Genomic DNA, 24,932 nt, shown 5'->3' on the forward strand with positions numbered 1-24,932 from the left:
AAACTTATACATTTCTGGAATTCTCCTGGACAGCTTTGTTAACACATTCTTTCTTGTATTGAGTAGAAACCTGTTTCCTCATAGTTTCATCTATTATTCCAAATTCTTTATTCTAGTCTCTTTTCTAGAAAGCAATCCTTAGAAATTTGAAGTATTCAGTCTTATGTCATCTCCTTTAGGAGTTACTCTTCCTGGTTAAATCTCATGATTTTTTTTTTTAAGTTTCTCATCATTCTGTCATGTGTTTCAGTGCCTCTGGACAAGGTTGTTAATGTTTCTCCTATAATTTGATACACGGATCTATAGATAGATGATTTGATGTCTCTTAGGTAGTATGCTTATTCCCTCCAGGTGGCAAAATCTGTGTGATATACGAAAAGAGTTACTAGATAACACTGATTTCACACTTGCTATATTTTAGCTTCTATACTGAGAATTTCATATTAATTCGTAGGTAATGCTAATTCTAAGAGGTAGTTACAGCAATTTCTATTTTATACAAAAGAGAAAATTAACCTCAGGGAAATTAGATAAATGCCAGAAATCACTCACATAAGAAGTTAAATAGAATATGGGACTTAAATCTAGATCTGCCTAATTCTAAAGTCCAGACTCTTAAGGATCCCAAATATATACACATGCTTTTCTCAGACTGAATATTTTCCCGTTAAATTCCTTATTATTAGAATCATTGAGGGCTTTTTAAAGAATCTTGTTAGATTTTTGGATTTAAATTACCTCATTCTGCATATGGGATAGCTTATGTAGCTTTTTATCACCTGTGCATGTGTTCAGTTTATTGCCAAAGCCTATATCTTGGTATATATACACTAACTTGTATTTAATCAAGTAGATTTAACTATTGAAATCTGACCTATATTTTTTCTTGTTTATTTCAAAGATATTATTTTGAAAAACTTTAGTAGAGTATTTACTTATTATCTACACTGAATGTTGTGATTAAGGCGAGTAATTCTTCTGTTCACTCCTCTGTTCATTCCTCTACTCCCTCTATAAGACAAACAGGCAAAAAAACAAACCATCCAACAAGTCAACCAAAAATAATTACTATTGCTTAGTGATAAGAAAATTAGATATTTCTGTCATATGCTAGATGTTTATCTTTGGGCAAGTTACTTGTCTCCCTAAACCTCAGGTTCCTTATAAAATGGAGATAAAGAAATTTGTGTGACTGAAATGCAGGGGATATAAAGGGAGTAAAAGATGATGGTGAAATGGGCTGTCTGCTGTGATCAGAAGTTTGTGCTTGTCATTGAATATTTTGACAGAATAATTTATAAGATATGATCTGTTTTTCAAAGCTAACTCTATACCAATGGTTCTCAAACTTAAACATGCACTAGAAATAATCTGGTCACTTGTTAAAACATAGAGTTTTTGATTCAGTAGGTCTGGCATGAGACCCAAGAATTTGCATTTCTACCAAGTCTACAGCTGCTTCCATTTTTGCTGATAGGGACACCATACTTGGAGTACCACTGGGAAGATGTGGAGAAGGTTAGGAGAAGACTATTTAGACTAGTGAGAGATGATGAGTATCTAGACTAGGACAGTGACAGTGGGAATGAGTTCAGGATATCCATGGGATTTGCGACTGATAAGATGTGGAAGGTGAAAGAGGCAGAGGAGTCAAAGCTATCTGCAAGGTTTAGAAATGGGATGAAGAGATGCTGATGCCAGCAACAAGAAATAGAAGAGGAACAAGTTTGTGAATGTGAGACAAGCTTAGGTTAGAACGAGGTGAAGTTCAGTGTTTGCAGGATCTCCAGATGGTCGTCTGCAGGATGGAGGTGGCCATGTGGGATGATATTGATCTCATTTCTGGTTTTAGGGGTAGAACCGAAGGTAAGTTCATTTCTTCCTCCAAATAAGTGAGCATTTATATGTGAGATACAGACCCGTGGGCATTGGTTGAACACAACAAGTTTTAATGCCCTTGCCTTTTCTTTACAGTTACCGTGCCAAACAGAATGTCTCAAACCAATAGCAGAAAAGAATATATTGGCATTGGAGCTGGATGGATAGCCAGATATTATTGAGTCTTTGTTTCTTCTGGTTAGGAGATAAATAAACATTCTCTCAATGGGTCACATCAAGCTCAACTATTGCTGGTGGGTGAATCTCCCTTTGTCACCAGCTTCCCTGAGTAGAGAACCATTGTGTCTTGTCTTTTATGAAGCCAGTGGGAATAGTCCTATTTTTTTTATTAAGAGTGGTCAGGCTTCCCAGACACAAACAGCAAACTCATCTCTTTATAGCAAAAAAAGTCACATCCTTGTATTTTAAGTGTAGTGTTACCTGTACTATCACAATGTTACATTAGCCAGACTTTAGTCACTTTGGGATAAGGTATGCTGACCAAAGGGAACAAGTCTCATGCAAAGAGATATTTACTTGTAGGGGTGGTGGCAGGGGGTGAGGGAAGAAAGGTGGGGGCTGACCCCTAGAGGTAATTGTTCTAATGTTCTTAAATAAAAACAGGGATTGTAGCTAAAAAAAAGAAAAAAGAATAAAAAAGAAAAGAATGGCTAGAGATAAAGATGTGAAAATATTTAAGAATATTAAGATTAATCAAATCTATGGGACTTATAGGAAAGACAGACTCAAGTAGGGTTGGAAGAAAAGATGGCTGATAATGTAATTCTGTGGGAGGAAAACAGAATTAGGGACAGAAGAATGGGAGTCATAAAAAAAAAAATACGGAGAAATAGAAGTTGTCAGAGAAGTTGAAGCATCCAAAAAGGAAAACTTATTAGTCAGTTTTGACGGGCCACAGTTTCTTTCTTCCATTTTTTTTAACCAGTGAAAAAATTCAAGCCTTACACTCTTAATTATTTTCCTTCTATAATATTTATACTGGCAAAAATGAATTAAAATTTGAGCTCATATGCTGATACATTTTTGTGTTTTCAATACTGGTTATGGTTTTTTTTTGTTTTTTGTTTTTTGTTTTTGGTGTGTGTAGTGTTTCTCATTTTAAACATTCAGTTTTTGAAACAAGAATTTATAATTATGGCAAAATTCTTGTTAAAATATATGCCTCAGGGAAAAAATAAATGCAAACAAAACAAAGACATCTAAATTATTTTGATAAGTCCCTATTCTTTTCCACTAAAATTTACAGAAAATTCAACTAGGGAGTTGGTGGAGATCTCGGGGCTGATAGATTAGGGACAGTTCTGAAATTTCAGCTTCTGAAGTCACAGCTGATTTTATTGTAAGAAATTTTAGAGTTCCATTTTTCATGAAAGTTGGGAAATATTTTGATATGAAAATAGTATGTAGAAGTCCAAAGTGATGGTTACATAGACAATTAGCTCTTGCTATGTTCCATACAGAGTGAACTATGAGCCCTGCAGTTAAGTGGTGAGATGTGAATATGTCACAGCTGCAAGTGCCGCTGGCAAAGCAGCGTGCTTTGTACGTCAGCATGGCTACGAGCAGTTCTCAAATTGTCAGAAACGGGGGAATAACAGCTGAATAGAGGGCGATGCTTCAGCATGGTAGGGGTGATTATGGAAATGGTGCTACCAATTAAAGTGTGGCAGCTCAACTTTATATCCTCTGTGGAGGAAGGCTTGTGGGGAAGAAGATGGAGACCGAGAAATGGAGGAGGAAGAAAAAGAAAGGCCTTAAGTTTTGATTTTGTGCCATCCTTTTGTGATGTTCACTTCTTTCCCTTTTTTCACCTGACATCCCCCGCAGGTGAGGGATTGGAGAACATTAATCTCTAAAATGAACGGTCATTCAGTCACAGTGGGCTATACATACATCACCTAGTTGACTCTCAGGAGACATAAAGCTATTTTCAGAAAGTTTACATTAATATTTGGCCCTCACAATGGGAATAAAGCAAACACATATGATATTCTAAGCCAACTAAGGGAGTTTATTTGCCTGTAATAATGACTACCTCACTGAGTTGTCACTTGGAAACAAAATTATGCAACACGAGCCAAACAGTTTATTTAGTGAAATATATTAAAATCATTACTCTTCAGTGGAACAAACTAAAACATAGTAGATCTACCATAAAAGGTAGTCAACATCATTGTGATAAAATAATTTTGATTTGATTCTCATCACTGTCACTTACTTTGAACTTTAGTTTATTTGTTTGTCAAATGGAACTAATGATATTGCACAAAATTGGTGAGAGCATTACAAAGAATGTATATGAAATGGCTATTACATTTTATTATAGGCAGAAGGATTTCAAGAAATGAGAGTATTGACTGAAAAAAAAAAGGTACAACCTAAAGGTTGAGAGTTATGTTTTATTTGGTAGACTTTCTGAGAACTTCAAGCTTGGGAGACAGCCTCTGAGATACCTCTAAGGGACTGCGCAGAAGAGTTAAGGGAGGAGCCAGGTTATATAAGAGTTTTTGCAACAAAGACCAGGTAGTTGGAACATCAAAAGATTACTGATAATTAAAGAAAACCAGATATCTCAAGTTAAGGAATTTAGCGCTTTTCTATGTATGGGAAGATGCAAGAGTCTGGGCTCATTGAAATCATTTGATTTGATATGCACCTTAGTTATCTAGGGCTAGTATCCTGTGCTTTCCTAGCCTGAGTCTTCTCAGGGTGCACTGTTGGGGTGGTTATAGGCAGATAGCTTGATGGCAGGCATTCTATTTCTATCCTGAGTTCCCTCAGGGCTCACCATCTGAGCGGCTTTGATGGCTGATGCCTTGATGGCCATAACATCCTTTGTTTACTGATACGGCAGGGAGCATTCTTAATCTGCAAGAGAAAGACTGATGAAGTAGAGGAAGGAAGAAGAACTAGGGGGAGGAAATATATCTGTGTATCTAAGTAACTAGTGTGCCTAAGAACAATAAGATAATTTTTCTTTGTGTGTCTGTGTACCATAAAAAAAATCTAAAGTTACAAACTGTTTTGGTGTAAATTATCATGAAGAAGGTACTCGAGCTGGAATTTTAAAGATTATAACAAGCAGAGATTCAAAGGAAAATGTTGCATGTCGGGAAAAGGACAAAACCCATACAGCTGAATCAGAAAATTCAGGGCATAGAAGGAGAATGGCTTGTAACTCTGTAGGGCATGAATAGATAATTAGCATGGAAAGAGGAAGATTGAAAACTGCAGAGAGGTCAAAAGAAGAAGAGTTTGGATGTAATTTGGTAAACAAAATATAAGGAGGCAGAAAATGTTTGGGGATAGGAAAGATCAAAATGACACAATAGGAAAGATTTTGTTTGGTCAAAAGGAAGAATGAATTGCAAAAGAACCTGAAAGCAGGCAAGGCCCGTTTATCACTTCAAGGCCAAAGCTCACAATTGTGATGGCTTTGCCAAACCCTTGAAATGCCCCTCATAAAAAAGAAAAATAAATACAAATATATGCTCATAACTGGAAGTTAATATTTTTTGATTACAAAAAAGCATTTAGAAATTAAATGCATTCGATCTTTTAAATATGAACAATACCAATTTTTTGTTCATTTCTCTTTCAGTTAGAACTTCTAGTTGGCTGTCTTATCCATTTGCACTAATTATGTAGTAACAATTTACGAGAAGAGACAGAAAAATCACACCTTAAAATGTGTTTACCAGTAAACACAGTTATTAACAGATACCAAGGATATATTAAAATAGAATTCAACAAGCATCCTCATTTATCTCCAGGGACTTGAAAACTTCTGTGTTGGCTTGGTTTTTCTATTCTTCTCTTTCTTTTTTTTTTTTTTTTTTTGGAAAGTGCATAGAAATAAATGCTGACACATCCTCACCTAGGCATTTCTTTGTTTTTGTTTTTCATTTATTTCATTGGTTCTCAAATATGAAGGTGCTTAAAATTACTGTAGAGGGTTGTATATATAAACCCCTATAAATCTCATAGGGGATTTAAGGAATTTCCAAGGATGATTTTGATCATAAGGGGTTTTCAGTACTCTAACTTGATACCATCACTGGGAGTAAGCTGCCACTCTCATGTGATTTGAAAAGAGTTCAGAAAATAATATTTTAAAATTCCATGCTTATTTTGTAGGATAATTTGCAAACTAGAGGCCATTTTGTATTTGAGATTTTAAGTAAATAATCCCACTACTCTGTAAATGTCAATTAATTTATTTAAAAATGAATCAGATTTCCTTATGAGAATTATGTGATATAAATACAAAGCAGGACTATCAGATTAGAGAAGAAACATTGTAGAATGGCTCACTCTTGCTGAAGATGCAAGAATTTAGGTAGAATGAATGGACTCTGCCCTTGGAAGAAAAAAAATGAAAAAAACCCACATTACAATCTTACTACATGACTTTGGTTACACAAACGTTAGATTTCCTGCTTGATCCTGAAATTTCCTATTTGACACAAATGTATGTCAAAGCAAGCTGATGTAGATGGACATCATGTTTCTTTAAAGGAGATTGGGAAAGAACTCAAACCTAAAATACCAAGTTTGAAAACGCTAGTTATTTTGTTGTAGCCTGTTGTTTTTGTGTAATTCAGTGACAGTTTAGCATTGATACCCACTGCTGGCCTTATGTTCCCACATCTGCTGTGTGAGGAAAACATTTTCCCCTTAAAGTAGCATCCACCGTACTAATTGTTCTCATTTTCAGTTCATGTTAAGTGTTAGATGAGCAATTTGTCTTTCAAGGCATGTACATGAAATCATTTGACTTAAAAGCAAGGCTTTTCTTTTCAGTAAGATTCGAAGAGTTTGTAGCTCTAGGACATCGTGACCACCTTCCATCTGTGGCACTTGCCTCTGTGAAATCTAACCCAAGCTGAATTGATAGACTGCAGACAGAGTAGTTGTAATGCAAAATGCTCCATCAGTTGACTCTTCTGTTTACACGACACCAATGTGACTGGCTAGAATGAAGATTATTTATTGCTTGTTTGTGTGTCATAGAGATAGCATTATCAAGATACATCTATGATATTCTTTTAAGCACTTTTATATTTTTGTTACCCAAAAAGGTAACAACCCCAGTTCTTGTCATACCGGAAAGACAAGTTTACATTCAGGAGATGATGCATTGTGTAGCGAAAAACTTTAAAAGATTTATTTAGAAAAGGAAAAGTACACCTCCAAGAATGGGAGGCAGGCTGATCCAAGGGAAGAAAAGTGGAGGTTTTTGTCTTCCCTTTCTCTTACGCTCTCACTTAGACGTGGTCTCTTGATTGATTAACACTCTTGTCCCTGGAATGCGTAGTCATATTTGGCTCCTTTGTGCGTGTTCTTACCCGTGGTGTATACAGAAAAACCCATGGGGGGTGGAGCTAAAGTGCAATGTTAATTGTAATACAATGAGCATTGGGTTAAGTCCTTTCTTCTACCACCCAGTAGTGGCTGTTGGGTTCTAACTGGTTCCTTGCTGGCACTCATTTAGAAGAAGTAAAGTCCCTTTATGCTGGAGGCAGGCATAATGCCATCTTCCAGACCATCCTCCCTCTCCTCCTCCTATCTGCCCGGTGCTCCCACTTATCTAACCACCTAACATTTTGATCCTCTGAGAACCATATTTTAGAATATTTCTGAACTACTTCCATTATTGTTTCTCATTTGACTCATGTTATTTTTAAATGTCTTGCTTCATTTACAAACATTTGAGAATGTTCTCATTATCTTGTTATTGATTTCTAGCTTAATTCTGCCATGTTCAGATACTATACCAAATGACTTCAGTCCTGTGAAATTTGTTGAGACTTTCTTTATGATGCATAATATGGTCACTGCTGCAAATGTTCCACATGCTCTTGAAAAAAAGATGCATTGTGAAATTCTTGACTGGCGTGTTCTACATCTGTCAAACAGGTCCATTTGCAAGTTGTGTTGTTCAAATTTTCTGTATGTCTATTGCCTTTTTCGTTGTTGTTAGTTTGTTCTATTAGAACAGATGTATTCTGAATGGTATTCTAAATGGGTTAATATGCCTAACCATTTATGATAGCTTCCCTACCCTCACCTTTTTGGCTGTTGTTTATTTATAATTGATCGTATATTTTAAAGGCAACAAGACAGTATTATTATTGTTTTATGCAATCAGTATTCACTTAGGTTTATGTATATATTTACTCTAGCCTGTTACGTTCTTTACTTCTTTTATCATTTTCCTCCTCCAATCTGGGATCATTTTCTTTCTGTCTAGAGAACTCTTTAACTTTTCCTTTAATGTAGGATTTGTGATAGACAAATTCAATTTTTACTTTTCTAAGAACATCTTAATTTTACCTTAATTACTTGAAGGGTATTTTCACGTAATGGCAGTTATTTTGTTTCAGAACTTTAAATATGTCACTCATTTGTCTTCTGGTATATATTCATTTTCTCCTGAAAAGGCAGCTGTCTCATTATTTGCATTTTAAAAGATAATGTGTATCTTTTCCTTTGGTTGCTTCTGAGTTTGTTAAATATTCTTATTTTTCACAAATTGTATGATGTGGTTAGGAATGGACTTCTTTGCATTTTCCCAGCCTTAGTTCATAAAGCTTTGGGATCACTGGCTTGGGATCTTTCTTCAGTTTGGGAGATTCTTGGCTATTATTTCTGTAAATATTGCCTTAGTCCTATGAAACTCTTAATTATACTGCGTTAGAGTTTCACCATTCTTAAATGTTTCATATTCATTTCTGAATGTTTCAGATTATCTGTTCTTTAATCTAGACATCTATTGACCTGTATTCAAGTTCATTAATCATCTCTTTTGCTTTTTTATAATTTTGCTGTTAAATCCATTTATCAAATTCATGAGTTCAGTTATTCTATTTCTTTACCTAGAATTTTGATTTGCTTTTTATAGACATCAATTTGCTGGTAAAATTCTTTATCTTGTCATTTATTTTCTCACTAATCACTGTTATTTTAAAATCTGTGCCTGATATGCTAATGTCTGGATCATCTGGGAGTCTGATTTTATTGCTCTTTTTTCTCTTGCTTTTTGGTCATTTGTTTCTGTCTACTGGACATTTTTCATTGAATGTGTGAAACATTATAGAAGCTCTGGATTTTATCTTTCTAGAGATGATGTGCTTTCCTTTTGGCAGGCTATTAAAGCAGAGACAGATTGCCTTGCTCCATTTAGAGATTGAGGTTATTCAAGGTTGAATTTCATTCTTTTTGAGGTCTGGTTTATTTCTGTTTTGCCTTGACTATAGAGTATAACCCATCAAGGGTATTACCTAAATGTCAGTGTTGTTTCCCATAGCTAACCTTCTCTTTGGTGATTTTTGAGTTCCGGTTTTGTCTCTGGTTCTGCTTGGCTTTCTAGCCACTTAAGAACCATTGTTTTGTTTGCCTTGTTACTTCTTGTCCCTTAAACCTTAAGAATCAGCAAATAACTTGAGTTAAAAGTAATAAAGAATACCACTATTCTGGTTCCTCTAGTCCTGTGAAATGACCAAGGATACCAACCATCACTTTCTGCTTGGTTTCTAGGCCCCTTAGCCCCACCACTCCTTGCTTCCACCAGCACACACAAATGCAGAAGACAAACCCGGGCTCACTGTAGTACAATTCCCTTCTTTCTGAGATCTTGACACTTCAAGATTGGCTACCTTGACTATCTCGGATGCCCTCAAACAATGTTTTTCTACCCAAGAAAAATCTAGATTTCATATTTATTCTTGGTAGATGGATACTGACCTGTATCAAGCTACTCCAGGGTAACCAGCAATGGAAATCTTCCAAGTTCCTGAGCAAAATATAGGCTCATAAAAATCATTTTTAAGACACAGCATAGAAGGGAGGCTACAAAAGCAACAACAAGAAGTAGAAATGAGGAAATAAAATGGAAAAATAGAAAAAAATAGGTCTCAGAAATATATTTGCAGTAGAAAAACTTAACTATGCTAACTTTTGGCAGTACTTTTATGATTATTATGGATCACCTTTTAAAAAAGTGTGTCTAGTTATGGTTTCAAAGCACTATATAAAAGAAGTGAAAAGGAAGAATATTTCAAATGAGGAAAGAATTTCCAGTCCCTAATTCCCAAAGTTCAGGAAAATAAACCCTACATACATATGAAATCCTTTGCATCACTTCCTAGGCTTGCTAAGCCATTTTGAATGAAATGAAATAAGATCTATTGCTCCCACATTCTGAAGCTATTAAAAAAGAAAAAGAAAAAAAGTTCTTAATTTTAGTTTGATGTAATTTTGAGTCAAAAAGTTACAATTTTTGTTCTTCATAGATAAATGTAACACATCATTTATTTATATTGCATAAGAAATAATGTGAACATTAACTCATTTAACAAAAGTAGAAATAGTTAAATGCTACTGCAAATTCAAAAAAGATGGCAAAATTGAATCATTTGAAAATATATATATTTGAATAAGGCTGGAGAAAATATTTATTTTTTCTCCTCTAACATGCTTTAAAAGCAATAATCAGACTGCAATTAAAATGCCATTCTCTACTAAAAGGAATTAGGACTCCTTTGAGAAATGGCTAATTTAAGTGTAGAGCAGAAAACATCAAAATGAGCCTGGGACTTATTGTCATATCAGAAAGCTAAGAACCTTCAATTGTCTATTACGATCTCTTCAAAAGGGCTTGAGTAGTCCACCTGAAAAGGTTCCACTGGTTAAATTTGAACATCAGTAAGAATAACAACTATAATATGTTTATACTCGTTAGTTCATAATGGTACTAAAAACAATAACAAACAAACCAAAAACCATCATTTCTTTTGCAAGAGGCTAGAGAACAAACTCAGTATTTTGAAAACTAGCAAATAAAAGGAAACAAGTATTTTTGCTGCATTTAGTATGCTAACTGTGCCTCAGGGTAACCAAATAGTTGATAAGGGAAAAAAGTTTCTCTTTGCTGAAATATTTCAGCTAGTAAATAAGTTAAAAATGATAGGAACAGAATATTACTGTTTGCAAACTAACATATAATCATTGACTGAGACAATGATAATCAGTAATGCCTAACATTTCAAAAAGACACATTATATACACATCATATAATTTCTGATGGAAAAAACACAAAGGTAATTTTTCATAGAAGAAAACAGCCCTACCTGTGTGTAGTCTTGCCCCCACCCTCCACACCAAAATCAAACTTAAATCTCATCCATCTTCTAGATGTAACTTAATTATCAACATAGAGAAAATACAGGGGACAAAGTGCCTGCTAACTCTGCAAGAGAAGTATCCTCCAATAGTAGTACCCAAACTGTGGGAAACTTCATGAGACAAACTTTCTCTTTTATTCAACAAAAATTTGTAATGAAAAGAGAGTGATTATATATTAGGAGATAATTAAGAAACTTATGTAAATGGACCTTATTTAGATCCTAATTCAAATGAACGTAAAGGATTAAAGTATCTTTATAAGAAAACTGGTGGAAAATCAAAATTGAATAGATATTTGATAACAGTAAGGAGTTATTGTTAAATTATTTTAGTTATAGTATTGGAATGTCATTATATATTTTGGAAGAGTCCCTATCTTTTATGTATATAAGGTGACATATTTACAGATAAAATGATACATTTTGAATTTCCTTCAAAATAATCTGTAATAAAAGAAACTGATATAAGTATAAATGAAACAAAACTGACCATGAGCCCGTAAGTGTTGAAGCTAGGTGATGGTACATGCAGCTTCATTATACAAGTCTCTCTGTAGTATATGGACACACAAAGAAATAGAAGAAATGTGGCCCTGTTTATTATTTTAAGCAAGGTAATAGGTAAGGACATTTAAGAAAATAATTTGAACAGCCCAATTTTTCTGCACGAAACAGAACTCAAAAAATAAAATCCCTCTTCTCAAAGTCTGGAATTTGTCATTTCAAGAGGGTTTTCATAAAATAACATTTCATGTTATCTTGAGTAATCAAGTTCAATAAACACAATTTTTAATCAGAAGGAGGGAGAACCACTTAGGTTACTTTACTACCCACAAATACTCTAATGGGGATCAATCACACCCAATTAAAACTCAAGGAATTATGAATCTTTAATAGGTTTATCATGAGATAATTCAGCTGTTAAGTCCTCTTTAGGTTCAAGCTAGGCAGGCTCTCTCAAGCTGGAAACTAATCATCTTCATGACATCATTTTCAAAGAAGCTTTGTGATTTTTGCTTGAAAAGAACACAAAAGGATTTTGCAATTTTCATCAGAATTAAATTTTCTTTTGTTTATGAAGGAGAAGATGCATTTATTTGGAAATCTTCTGTAGTCCTCACTCTAGCTTGCAAGCACTTTTGAATCAAAATTGACTTCCATTCTTTTTGTGCATGTGTCCTTTTCTTAGATTCCACATATAAGTGATATCATATTGGCATTTTTCCTTCTTTTTCTGACTTACTTCACTTAGAGTGACGATCTCCAGGTCCATCCATATTGCTGCAAATGGCATTATTTTATTCTTTTTCTATGTATTTATTTGAAAGTTTCAAGCTCTACAGTGCTCCTATGAGCTCATGAGCACATTAAATACAATAGTTCTGATAACACTAATTAATGACTCTAAATAAACTTAACCACCTGAGCGACTTTCATACATTTTCCTTCAATAGTTAAACCTGGCCCTTCTCCACTGCCCTCATTTAGTCTATGGTTCATAGTAGAGCCTTCTGTGCATTTTATTAAAAATAAAACAGACTTGAGCCTTGTTTCCTGGATCTCTAACATATCATCAAGAGAGCGGACTTCAGTATCAGGCCACCTGATGTGACGTTTTCTAGGTGAGCAGCGTCAGCAATCTCTCCGTGCTTCCTTTTCTTCATCTCTAAAATCGTAATAACGCCTTCTTTGTGCATTTATAGTGAATGCTAAATGAGATATTATTTCTGAAGTATTTTAAACAGCCCCTAGTGAATGTTGGCTCTCAGTAATTGCCTACTGACTTAGAGAAATAGTAGTAGCATAGCAAAACAGCAATCTTCTTATGTGGCTGAAACACATGATCTACAGAAACCACACTGAAATGGATGTTGCTCTTTTTCATACTCCCCCCAAACAAATCATTTCCTTACCCTGTGTGTGTGTGTATTTAGTGTGTTTGGTGGGAAGGATCATGTACGGTGACACAAATGCATCTGTTGATTATTGGTTTTGAAGTGTTCTGAGAGGATGGAATAGGGGAAAGGAAGGTTCAGAATGTTTTTGGCAAGAGATTTTCTTCCATTTATTTTCAGATCTGGTGAACATTTAAGAGCAACTTTTTGTAGTGTTAACAGGAATAGTCCAGGAGCCTTGTGTGAGACACTTGGCAGAACCCCAACCAGACACCACATCTTCACTGAAATGTTCTCTGCATTGCTAATTTTACCCACAAATATTTAGAGGAGACTTTACCCCTAGCTTTTCCTTTCAGTCTAGCTATGGCATATATGTACATATAGTAATATAATTATACCTGTATAATGAGTTAAATAGTTACTAAGATTCATAAACATAATGCATAATTAATTGATTTGATTACAATAAGACATGAACACACAGAATACATATTTGTATATAAGCCTATCCAACCATGCAGGCACTGCAAACACTAGAGTTTAGTTATATTGAGTAGCAGACCCACTTAGCAATGCCTACAGCCAGACACAAGATGTTACTAATAGGGAAGTTTCTCATTCTGGTTCTAAAAGTATAAAAATTAGCAGTTCTGTAGATGCCCTCTAATATAGACAAGTTTATAAAAAGTTGTGATGATTTTGTGCAGTGAAGTAATATCCTAATTTTAGCCTGAGATTATCACCAAATTCTAAAACAGTTGGAAATTTTCTCAAGATTTCCACTGTAATATTTTATATCAAGTCCAAACTGCATTAGTTTCTCAAAGAGATATATACTTAAGGTAGCTTGTTAATTTCTGAGTAACTCCCTTTCTTTTTTTTGTTGTGAGCTAAATAAGCTACATTCATTTTTTAATTCACTCATCTATTCAGATATCTCCTAAGCATTTTGGGGTGTACCATGTTCTGCACCTTCTAGGTCTGGCTTCATAATGGTAAATAGGGCTAATACGACATACAATATATTATATTACTTTTTTTCTTGCTAAAAGCCATGATAAATAAGATGGACTACTTAACATTTTATATGCATAATACAATTTGTTCTGTTAAGGAGAAATAACTCTCTTTGGTTCATGTTATATATTTTCTTAAACTCTACTAACAGCACACTTAGGTGATGAAACATTTCTATAGTTCCTAAAGCTTAAAAAGTTTATAGGAGTCAAAGGCTATGCTCTTTCCACACTATGTTACTACAGTCTTACATATACAAGAATGGAATAGCCCATTCTCTCAAAATAAACATTTCAGTTTCTCATCCAAATTGTTGAGTACCTTAGCCTTTCCAAGTCTCTGCTAAGCTACGCTGACTCATATTACTCTTCCTCTGGAAGAAGGAAGGATATTGCTTTACTGAAAGCAGTTCTAGTAGGTCGGCTTATTTGAGGTTGCCTATCGGGGCAGCTAGAATAATGGCATTATATACCTGGTCTCATTACCCAGGTACCACCTGAGCCAAGGGCCTAGCTGTTCCCCTCTTTGTAGCCAAGGCTCTGCCCATGCTTGCTAAAATAATTTCCTATATCCACTATGACACTTCTGTCGCCTGCTGCCAGAAATAAGACATTCCATCTGCCTGGCTAGACTCCTTTCTGTGAGTTTTAGATTATCTGTACCGTCCTGGAAGAGATTTCCCTTTTTAACCTTAGTTGAGTCCTTGGTTTTGACAGTCATTATCATAAATTAGTTTTTATAAAAACTTAGAAGCAGTCAAAAGTAAAAGATTACCATATACTATGTAAGTCTGGAATAAATTTACAAGGGTGTGTTAAGGATTAAGCTATCGTGCCAGCCTGCCAGGTTGAAGACCCAGCACCACCACTTTCTAGCAGGATGACTTTGGAGGAAATTGCTTCAATGTTTTATATTTCCGTTTTCATCATCTGTAAAAGAGATGGATGATAATAATACCTGATAGGATTAAATGTGCTTAACATAGCACCTATGCATAGTAAAGGCTCAGTAATTCTTAGTGTTATCATGTCCAGGGATAATATTCCAAACAGTTAACAACTGGTGTGAATAGGCCTTAGCTTGCTAGGTTTCCGAGGTCACTGCCAAGGACACCATCTCATCTTTTGGGGTCCATACCTGCTCACTGGGAGGAAACTTGGAATGGAGCTAAAATGCATAAGTCACAGTGAAAGCCCGGGTGTGTGGGTGGCTCCAGAGCAGTGCATTCTAGCAGTGGGGATCACGGGTGAAGCTTCGAAAGCCTTCTGTGTACCTTGAGGGAACAAAGAGAAGTGCCCTGAAGGCGAGTTTAGGAAGGTACCAACTGAAACAGGTACCTACCAATTAAAGTATACCCAGATCATAGTGCTGGTTTCTGGAGGCTCCTTACTATACCTTTAGTTGCTGGATTGAGAGGATTTCCTGTTGGATTCAGAGGATTCTAAGGATGAGGTGAAGCTTGGGATAGTGACTCTTTACCAGTCAGTTTGACCATACCTCAGTATGTATGTTCTATCAGTCCTCAGTATTCCCCAAGCTATATTTATTAACTACTTCCAGACAGACTTTGAGTATCTAAGTGCAGAATGAAAATCAGATACATAATATAGGCAACATTTAACAGCATATTAATCCATAGTTATTTGTCACCTGGAATCCCAAATTCCATTTGGATATATATACTTTGAATCCTTTTTTCCACCTTCAGTAAAATAGCAACCCTACAATACTATGTGTGGTTAAATAATTTCTTTTTAAATACTGAAGAAAGTGTTATTTAGTCTTGAAGAGAGTGATGTGATATTCAACTCAGACAACACAAATTTGGTTATACAGTACCAAGACTTGCACAAACTCAGAACAAGAATTCATGCCTAACCTCTGGCCGTGATAAGAGATGATCTAGGAACAAAAACTCTGAATGAAAATGCATTGTTTTTCTGCTTCAATGCATTTGTGCCCTGGGATAACCAGAAATAATTATTGAAACAAGCCTCTTGTTAATAATAATTACACTTCATTCTATGAAAACAAGAACAAACAGCAATTATCTATAATTTCTCATTTGCAAAACACTCTCATTATGCTAAGACTTCTTGTCTGTGTTTGATAATATTATGTTATGTGTGTTGGAAAAACTCTACAGGTTTTTTTTTTAATGTTTCAAATTATACTGGGCAATGTATGATCGATACAATTCAGGCTTAAATGACTTCAGTTTTAAGACAAAACAGCTTCTTTGGGCAGCATAAGTTATGAAAGAAATAATGTCTTTTGAATTTCTTCAAGGAAGACAGTTCATTTATCAAAAGAAATACACATTGTTCCTCTGTCAGCAAAAATTAGATTAGGAAAAGAGAAATAGAAATCAGCCAGACTGTCACTACAAATAGATTCTTAAGAAAATTTAATATATATGAAACTTAATATATATAAAAATGAGAAAGTATTTCCATTTTGATACCCTTTACATACTAATGTTAACTTACATTCCGACTTTGAATGATCTTTAGTCTGTAGTGGCTCAATAATTACGTGCTTAATTTGAACACAATAATTTTGTATTTTTCTCATGTTTCTTCTTGATAGATGATAAGCTGTTTGAGGGAAGGAATAATTTAATTTCCTTTTGCTTCAGTCCTCTGCTGTATCATTCAAATGAATGGTTTGAATAACATTTAAAATTTTTATAGCATGAGTGGCTGTTTATCAAATAACCAGCTGGCTCAATGAGTTGATAATTTTCCCCATACTGAGCACTAGTTCCCTCATCTCTAAAAAGTGAGACCATAACAATACCTAATTTTCCTGGTTTCTGAGAGGTTTGAGTGAAATCATGTGCACAAACCACTTAGCACGGTATCTGGCTCAAAATTAAGCTCTCACTCAGCACATGGCATGGTCATAACTGTAGAGCTGAAACTAAGTCACATTCCCTAATTTTATTTTTCTGAAAAGCCACATTTATTTAATTCTACTTGATCCAGTTAAGGTTGCTAGGGCCAATACTATCTCTTAAACAGGCTCTGGTTGTCTAAGTAGTACTATATAGATGTCATCCCAATTTGAGAGTGACTTCAGATTTGAGCAGATGGAACCAAAGTATACTACTGGAAATACAGGTCAGGATTTCTATCTTCTATATATTACTTCTTTGAAAAATGATATGAGTTTTGGACTATTTTACATGGCCCACACAATATTGATATTAAATCTTATATCTATCAAACTAAAAAAGTTCCGTATTTGAGTTATGAATGGATCATATATTTTCTCCTTTTGAAATTTGGTTCCAAGAGCCAAATAAGCTTAGGAAATTTTCCAATTGATCAAAATAATTTTTTAAAATGTTGGCATGCTACTCACTTCAAAGGTGAGGTACTGTCTAAAATAATACCAAATAATTCATTTAGTCACCTATTCAATTCATGAAAAACAAAATGGTTTTTTAAATGGTTATGTAAGAAACCATTTTCTTAAAGGAAAATAAAAGTTTGAGTGGAGAGTGTATTGATGTTAATTTTTTCTTATTTTCTTGGAAAGTTTAATGCTATGGAAAGACTTTTTGAAAATAATTCCCCAAAAGGTAAGATTATTCTAAAAATACTTTAAAATACATCTATCTAGAATATAAATGTAAGGTACCCATAAATGGCCAAGGTTGGTTTACTTACCCTAAAATCTCATTAATCAAATGGCCCCATGGGAACAGCATTAAATTATAGGATACTTTAAAGGAAACACAAATGTCTTTCAAATACAGCCAGCAGATCAAAATAACATTTAATCATGTGATTGGTTAGTCAACTTAAATAATGATTTGAATGCTGCATGTGGTCAAATTAATTATGATCAATTGCCTTAGAAAAATTCTAAATAAGGTATCTGCAGCTTGTTTGTAGGAATCATTTAGCTGAAATTTCCTTCATATTCAAGTAGAGACTATACTCCACTCTATTTTCACATATCTTGAATTTATAGAAACGGTATTGTTGACCTAAAACAATAAATAGCAAGTTATTTTATCAGAAAAAGTGTGTTTTTTCAGGAACAGCAAAGAATTGCGATTTGGGACACGCACTCTACGGTAAACCAAAGGCAAACCTAGAGAACAAAGGAGAGGATCATTCTTTTATACAGAAGGGGAGTTGGAAGTGAAGAGTCCATTGGAGGGAACTGAGTGGTTGAAGTGTAGTGGCTTTTCATTAGCTGAGTGGAGATAGTCTGATTGGGCTATTACCAGGCAAAGAGAAATTCTTCCTTTCTCCTGTTGAGTCGTAAAGCAGTAACCTTTTTCCTTTTGGAGATGCAAAGGTACCTCTCTTGCTGTAGGTAATACGATTGACATCAAGTGGTAGGGCGAGAGATCTCCACCTTTTGGCCTCTTGACTCTATTTTAAATGAGGTTTCTGTTATTAATTTTTACAGTGTGTAAAATCTTGTAAATTCCAGGCTTAGTGCTCTATCTTACAGAAAATCAAAGAAAATCATCAAAACTGTTCTTCACATTTAGAAATACTAATTTTATGCATCCAATACCTTTGTAAAGCAAAAGAGAAACCAATGTATTATGTGATGAGAAAGAGTTGTTTTGTGTTAAGAGTCCAAAGGTCTGGAATTCTACCTTGCTTTCCTCTCTCCTAACATAGTCCACAAAGGGGCTTGTAAAACTTCTAATGCTCCAAGAATATAGTTTAGAAGAACACTGGGATTAAAACAGGAATATCCTGCAAACTTTTTAATTTCTATAAAATGGTTTCAAAGGTTGGAAACATAAATAATTTGCTTTCCTTAGCAGTTTTATAGGATCATAAGAGAAAGAAAATGTGAATTGAAAGGCAAAGATTAAGGCAAATGATTTTTCTTTTCAAATAGAGTACCTAGACTTAAAAAAAAAAAACAAACAAACACAAGTGGGTTTGCAAACTACCATGCTAGTGCTCATAATTATTAGGTGTGTGGTGGTGATGAAGTTTTTTGCATTAATAAATGTGAGTTATAGTCAGATGTAGAGACTGGCTTTACTACCATGCCATAACATATCCATCATGTGGCCATTACTGTCATGGTTGATGGTCCAGCTGTAGAGTTTGGAAGTTTGTTTTCAGTCCTCAGATGGCCTTGCTCAATCCTCCCTAGAATAAGCTGCTTGGAGTCCTCAGCCCAGATCTGAGGATTTCTATTTCTGCTTCCACCTTTCTTCCTCTTGGCTGTGTTTTCTGTCCCAAACTTTAAGCTGTCAAAGTAAATCTGGACAATTTGGAAAGTAGAGGACATGTTGAAACTGGAGATAAGTTTAAAACTTATGAAAAGTTTACTTCTAATATATTTTGATAAATTTAAAAAATTGAATATAAATTGGAGTGCATATCTAGTTCTCAGCCATTGATCTAGGGAAGAAATTTCATAAATTGAGAAAAGATGTCTTCATTGCAATTAATAGTCTTGTAAATGACATATATAAGTAACATTCAGACTTGTTCTCTGAGTAAAATGACTGACTAGGAAGTTTTATAAAATATTTTGAGGTATGACACATTTGCCAAGTCTCACATCCATTTGTCTTTTTCCTTGATCACAACTCAGCCCCATATTTGGTAACCAGCCATTATGAGACCTGTAATAAGTAGTCCCCGTGGAATAACAACAACTAAACTTAAATTCAAATTCATTGTATGAATTATGTCAATAACCACCGCCCCTCAGTAAATCTATGAATAAGGTAATATGTTATCTCTCCTTTCAAACTAGAATTTAAATGATTTTAAGATAGGAAGGATGGAGGGCTGGTCCACTCACTGAATATGAGTTTATCCTCCCCATGGAGCCTATAGTGACCTGTTAATTAGGTGTCAAGGTCAACCTTTGCCTGGTAATCCCATTCTACATTTAACACATGCTATTCAGATTTCTAAAAACCAAATTGTTATTTATGAATATGAATATACACAAATATACACATACACATATATTCATCAAACATGATGCATCGTATGTCATCTATACCATGGTATTGCATATATCTCTATTTAAATATGTTTACATCTTTCTCACTTACTTAGTGCTTATAATACCTTACTCATTTAATGCTCGATTTTTTTTTTAAAAGCACAATGTGTATTTTTAGTTTCATTTTAAAGGTTAAAAAAATGGAAGCACAGAGAGGATAAATATTTTGCCCACTCATTTCCCAGAGTTACATGGTCAAACGGTTGATTTTCCCTTAAAAAATACACACACATACACATATGTAAACACACAAAAATCTGGAGACTCCCACAATACTTTCTACTTTTTATAACCAGGGAGTATTGCTTTGACATTTCCTTAAAGATTATGTGTGAGATTAGCCAGAGGGGACAGAGAATGCCCTGTATAAAGCAACGGTTTGTTTCCTTAGAGTGGGGTGAATGTTATTTCAATTACCTTCTCTTTCAGAAATTATAGGATGTCACTAATTGTTTACTGATGTGTATAGGCTGACAACTACCTGAGGTACAATAATTATTTCCCCAATGATTAGACTATCAACCAGCTTTACTTAAATCTGTCCTTAATCCTTCATCAGGATACAGATTATTAGAATGAGTTTATTCCAACATAAAGTAAAATTCACTTTATGTGTGATAATAAAATGTGCTGACAGATCAGCTCAGCAGAAGCCGTAACCTAACAGTTTCCACTCATTTAAAAAGCTAAATATCTTATTACTGATTCAAAAGAAGAAACATTTGAAATAGTTAGAATTCCTGAGATGAGGTTCAGAGTCATATCATCATCTCTTGAGATTAATAATAAAGGATTTTGCACCTGCTGCTGTCACACTGTATCTCTGTAATTTGTAGAGTTACAATCTGGGGGAAATTCGAGTTTGGGGTTTTCTCTTTTAAAAGACGGAGTCTAGCTCTTCTAATTTTTTACTCCAAAAATAAGTTTTCTTTAAATTTTTGTTATTGTTAGAAACACTTCCTGCTATTGCTTGTACCAGTTTTCTTTCCACATTAAAAAAATAAGTGCACACACGTAGTTATGATTTCAGTCCTCATACAGCTTCTTTTTTCACTTTGTCTTTGTATCATTCAATCTGACTGCCTCTCATCAATACTTATGTGGATACTTCCACTTTTAACTGTTGAAAATCAGTTTTAATAAAAAGGGAAAACATATTTTTTAAACCGGAATTTTCAAAAACCCAAATTTGTTCATGTTTTTATTAATGCATTTTCTTAATCTAAGCAACTTTTCCATGTTAAAAAAAATAGCAACAATGGCCTGCCTGGTAGATAATTGAAAATTAAGGACCTTCTTACTTTTGTTATTCTATGAATTCCTTGTAAAGATGGAGACATTTGAAGTTTAATTTAAAATATACAGTGAAGAAGAAAATATTTTTCACAACAGCAATTACCCTACAACTAATTTGGTTTTAGAGTTTTATGCCTTTAGGCTAACAAACAATCTAAGTTTGTTTAATCTTAATTAAACTTTTCTCTCAAAATTAACTTGCTTGACTGGCAAATGAAAAGTGTTTTTCCCTTTGGACTTGTACATACATGAATCAAAATGAAGGATGGTTTGAACCCCTAAAGAGAAAAATGTTTAAGTTTTTACCCTGGAAGCAGACAGCCTCAGCACACAATAATGTCCAATCATCTATATATTTCCTAGAGTAAGATGTTCTTATCACTTGGTGGTCTCCAAATAGAGGCACCAGAGTAGCCTGTTGATATTAAGAAGGAAAGGTCTGGGTTATGTTAGCCAAGACATTTTATTGCATTGATATTAATTTGTATTTTTGGTTTAGTTCTTTTAATATATACAGCATAATTGTAGTGTCATCAAAATGTTGCTAGTTGTGAAACGGAAAAGGGCAGAGCAATAATAAGAGCACGGGTGTAAGTGCTTAACATCATTGATTGAAATTGAAAAGTTGTACTACCATTCAGTTTCTTTGGAACTGAAACGATAGCTTCTAGAATTACACCGGATAAATCTCTGCTACCAACTCACCATTCAGCATCAGTTCATATGTCTGACTGTCACTGTGACTCTTCTGTTACATCTTTGTGGCCTGAAAATTTAGCTCAATAAGGTTACAAGGTTGGTATTAAATAAATGTTACTTGAATGAATAAGTGAATTAATTAGGCTATCTGAAAATTTTGTAGAACTTAATAAAGCTACACATGTTGATTTTACCTCATGGTTTTGCCATAATACTCGTTATCGATAAGCAAGTTCTATCACTCCAGATGTAGATAAATAAATGATGATAAAAGAAGGCTGATGTTGTTGTCCATGAATTATGGCTGATTTTTAAAAATTTGTTCCTGAAAAATCAACTAGAACAACCAATAGGTTTCCAGTAATACTTCCAAAGAGATTATAGAGAATTTAATAAAATAATTTAAAATTTTATTTGGAGATAAAAGAGCATATAAGAGCAAAAAATATATATATTGTTGACATTGGATGAAATATATAAATCTGTTTCTCAGGATTGATGGCTTGACAGTATCAAGCTGGACTATCCAGGAATATGCATCCTCCCAATTCATTAATTTTGTTTCAGTATTGTTCAGTGGAACTTTGTGGCTGCCTTCATATAGGCCTTGGATACCTTTTGCCAAAGGTATTTTATGTAATTTTTTGCTAATTTTGATAGTCTTTTACTGTGTTTTCTAATGTATTATTGTTAGTATGTAGTAAAGTAAATTATTTTGATATATTTTTTTTAACCAGATGTCTTACTAACCATTTTTCCAGATACCTCTTTTGGATAGCATGTGCAAGTACAGATTTGGTTTCCTTCTTTCAAGGAATGAGGTCTTTTGACCTTGATTTTATCAGATAACATGGGCTAGAAATTTTGAAATACTTTGCAATAATAAAGATGAAAGGTAACATTCTTGTGTATTCCTTGACTTTAATAAAATTGATCCTACTGCTTTGCTGTTAAGTGTGATATTGGATATGAGTTTGGTTAGATAATCCCTGTTATGATTAAGGTATATACGTATTAAGAATTTTTAAAAAAAATAAAGAATCTTATCAAGTGTTTTTAAAGTTAGCTCAGATGGTCAAACAATTTTTTCCCTTAAAATATACTGTTGATAAACTGTATTACAAGTCTGGAAATTACATATTTTTGCATCTTAATGCAAACTCTTCTTAGGTATGATGAATTCTTCTTTAATACACTGATTAGTTCAAGCTAGACCTTTTGTTTCCATGTTATTGTTTTTGGTCTGAAGTCTTCGGATTTTGTACTCTCTGATTTTTCTTATCAGTATTATGCTCAGTGTTTAAAACACATTGGGAACCCATCCCCCCTCTCTCAATACTACAGAGGGCTTATATATAAAGATGATATTATTTGTGTTTTGAAAGCTGGAAAGAACTGGGCTATAAAACTGCCTAGCCCTGAAGCTATTTTGGGAGGCAATTCTTTCACTACTTTTTTTCAGTTTCTTTTCTGCTTATTGGTCTATTCCATTTTCTGCTTCTTGAATATGTTTTAGTTATTTACGTGTTTGAGAGTTTCACATTTTTCAGTTCCCCATTTTCCAAAGACATTCTCAAAATTAACAAATGTATTTTGCATTCTGATGGCACTTTTTCTTCTTTCTCTTCTTTCTCCTTCTGTTCTCTGTCCTCATCATCATATAACAGGGATATTAAAATTACTGATTTTTTATCACCACCACTGTCAGCAAAAACTAACTTTGGGATCTCTGCCAGATGCTATGCACCATAAGGAAATGTTTCAAATCCATAAATCACCAGTATAAAGGCCCATCACATATGCATGATAAGATGCCTGCTAAAATGTCATTAATTTAGTCAACACTTGGAGAGTTTTTACATATCTGTAAACACCTGCTCATTTCAAAACATTTTAATTGATTGAATATTTATCATTATATGTAGGTGTTCCACATAACAGGCAGTCATTGAAGTACACCATGTTGATGATTAAGAATTCCAAATATACTCAGAAATTATTATATAGAAACTGAAATGATTGAAATAATTATCCTTTAAATGAAATATATAAATAGTTAATAGATCCCTTTGATAGAATTTTTCCTTGATGGATAAATAAAATATCTAAAGTTGTTAAGGATTGAAAGTTTGAAAGTTTTTTTCTTCTTTTTCCATGTGCCAAGCCCTGTTTTAGGTGCTGAGAATAAGTAGAACATAGGATAAAACAAAGTCTTCCTTGCAGAGAGTTTCTATTAAGGTAGAGAGAAACAGATGATACATTTTAAAGTAAGAAGCAAGCAAACCAGCATAAGGGGACAAAGTAATGGAGTGGAGAATGATCTTGTTTTTGATAGGGTGGTCCCATGTGTCTTTCCAATGAAGAGACATTTGAGGGTAGCCTGAATGAAGAGGAGGAGGAAGTCATGTACCTTTTTGGAGAAGGCACTTTCTAGGCAGAAGAAGCAAGACATCAATTTGGGAGATGGTTTCTTGTACTTAAGGAATAGCATAATGGAAGGTCAGTGTGCCTGGAGCACAGTGAGTGAGGACTGCAAGTCAGCAAGCTACTTGGAGTTGTTTTAATACCAACCTGGGGTTTCAATGTGTAGTCATGTGCATGCCTAAAGAATAACCATCTACTTTTAGATATTTCCCATTTTAATGCAAATAGCAGTAAAAATATTTCCTTTTTTTTCCCTAGAGATAATCATAGAGGGTGGACCATCGTCTGCCAAGGAGAGTGAAAATGTATGAAATAGTCTTTTGAATTAGATTAACTCAAAGAGTATTTCTTACTCTGAGATCTTATGATTAGAAGAACCTGTGGGACACACACTTCATGCCCCTCTATTGTTAAGTATTTGCCTTTAACTCTTCTGGGATTTTGCATATAGAAGGAAAATTTTGCAATTCTAGGTTTAGACATAAAGAGAAGAACATTCGGCTCA

This window comes from Camelus dromedarius, chromosome 27, assembly GCF_036321535.1.
Source record: "Camelus dromedarius isolate mCamDro1 chromosome 27, mCamDro1.pat, whole genome shotgun sequence".
Taxonomy (NCBI): domain Eukaryota; kingdom Metazoa; phylum Chordata; class Mammalia; order Artiodactyla; family Camelidae; genus Camelus; species Camelus dromedarius.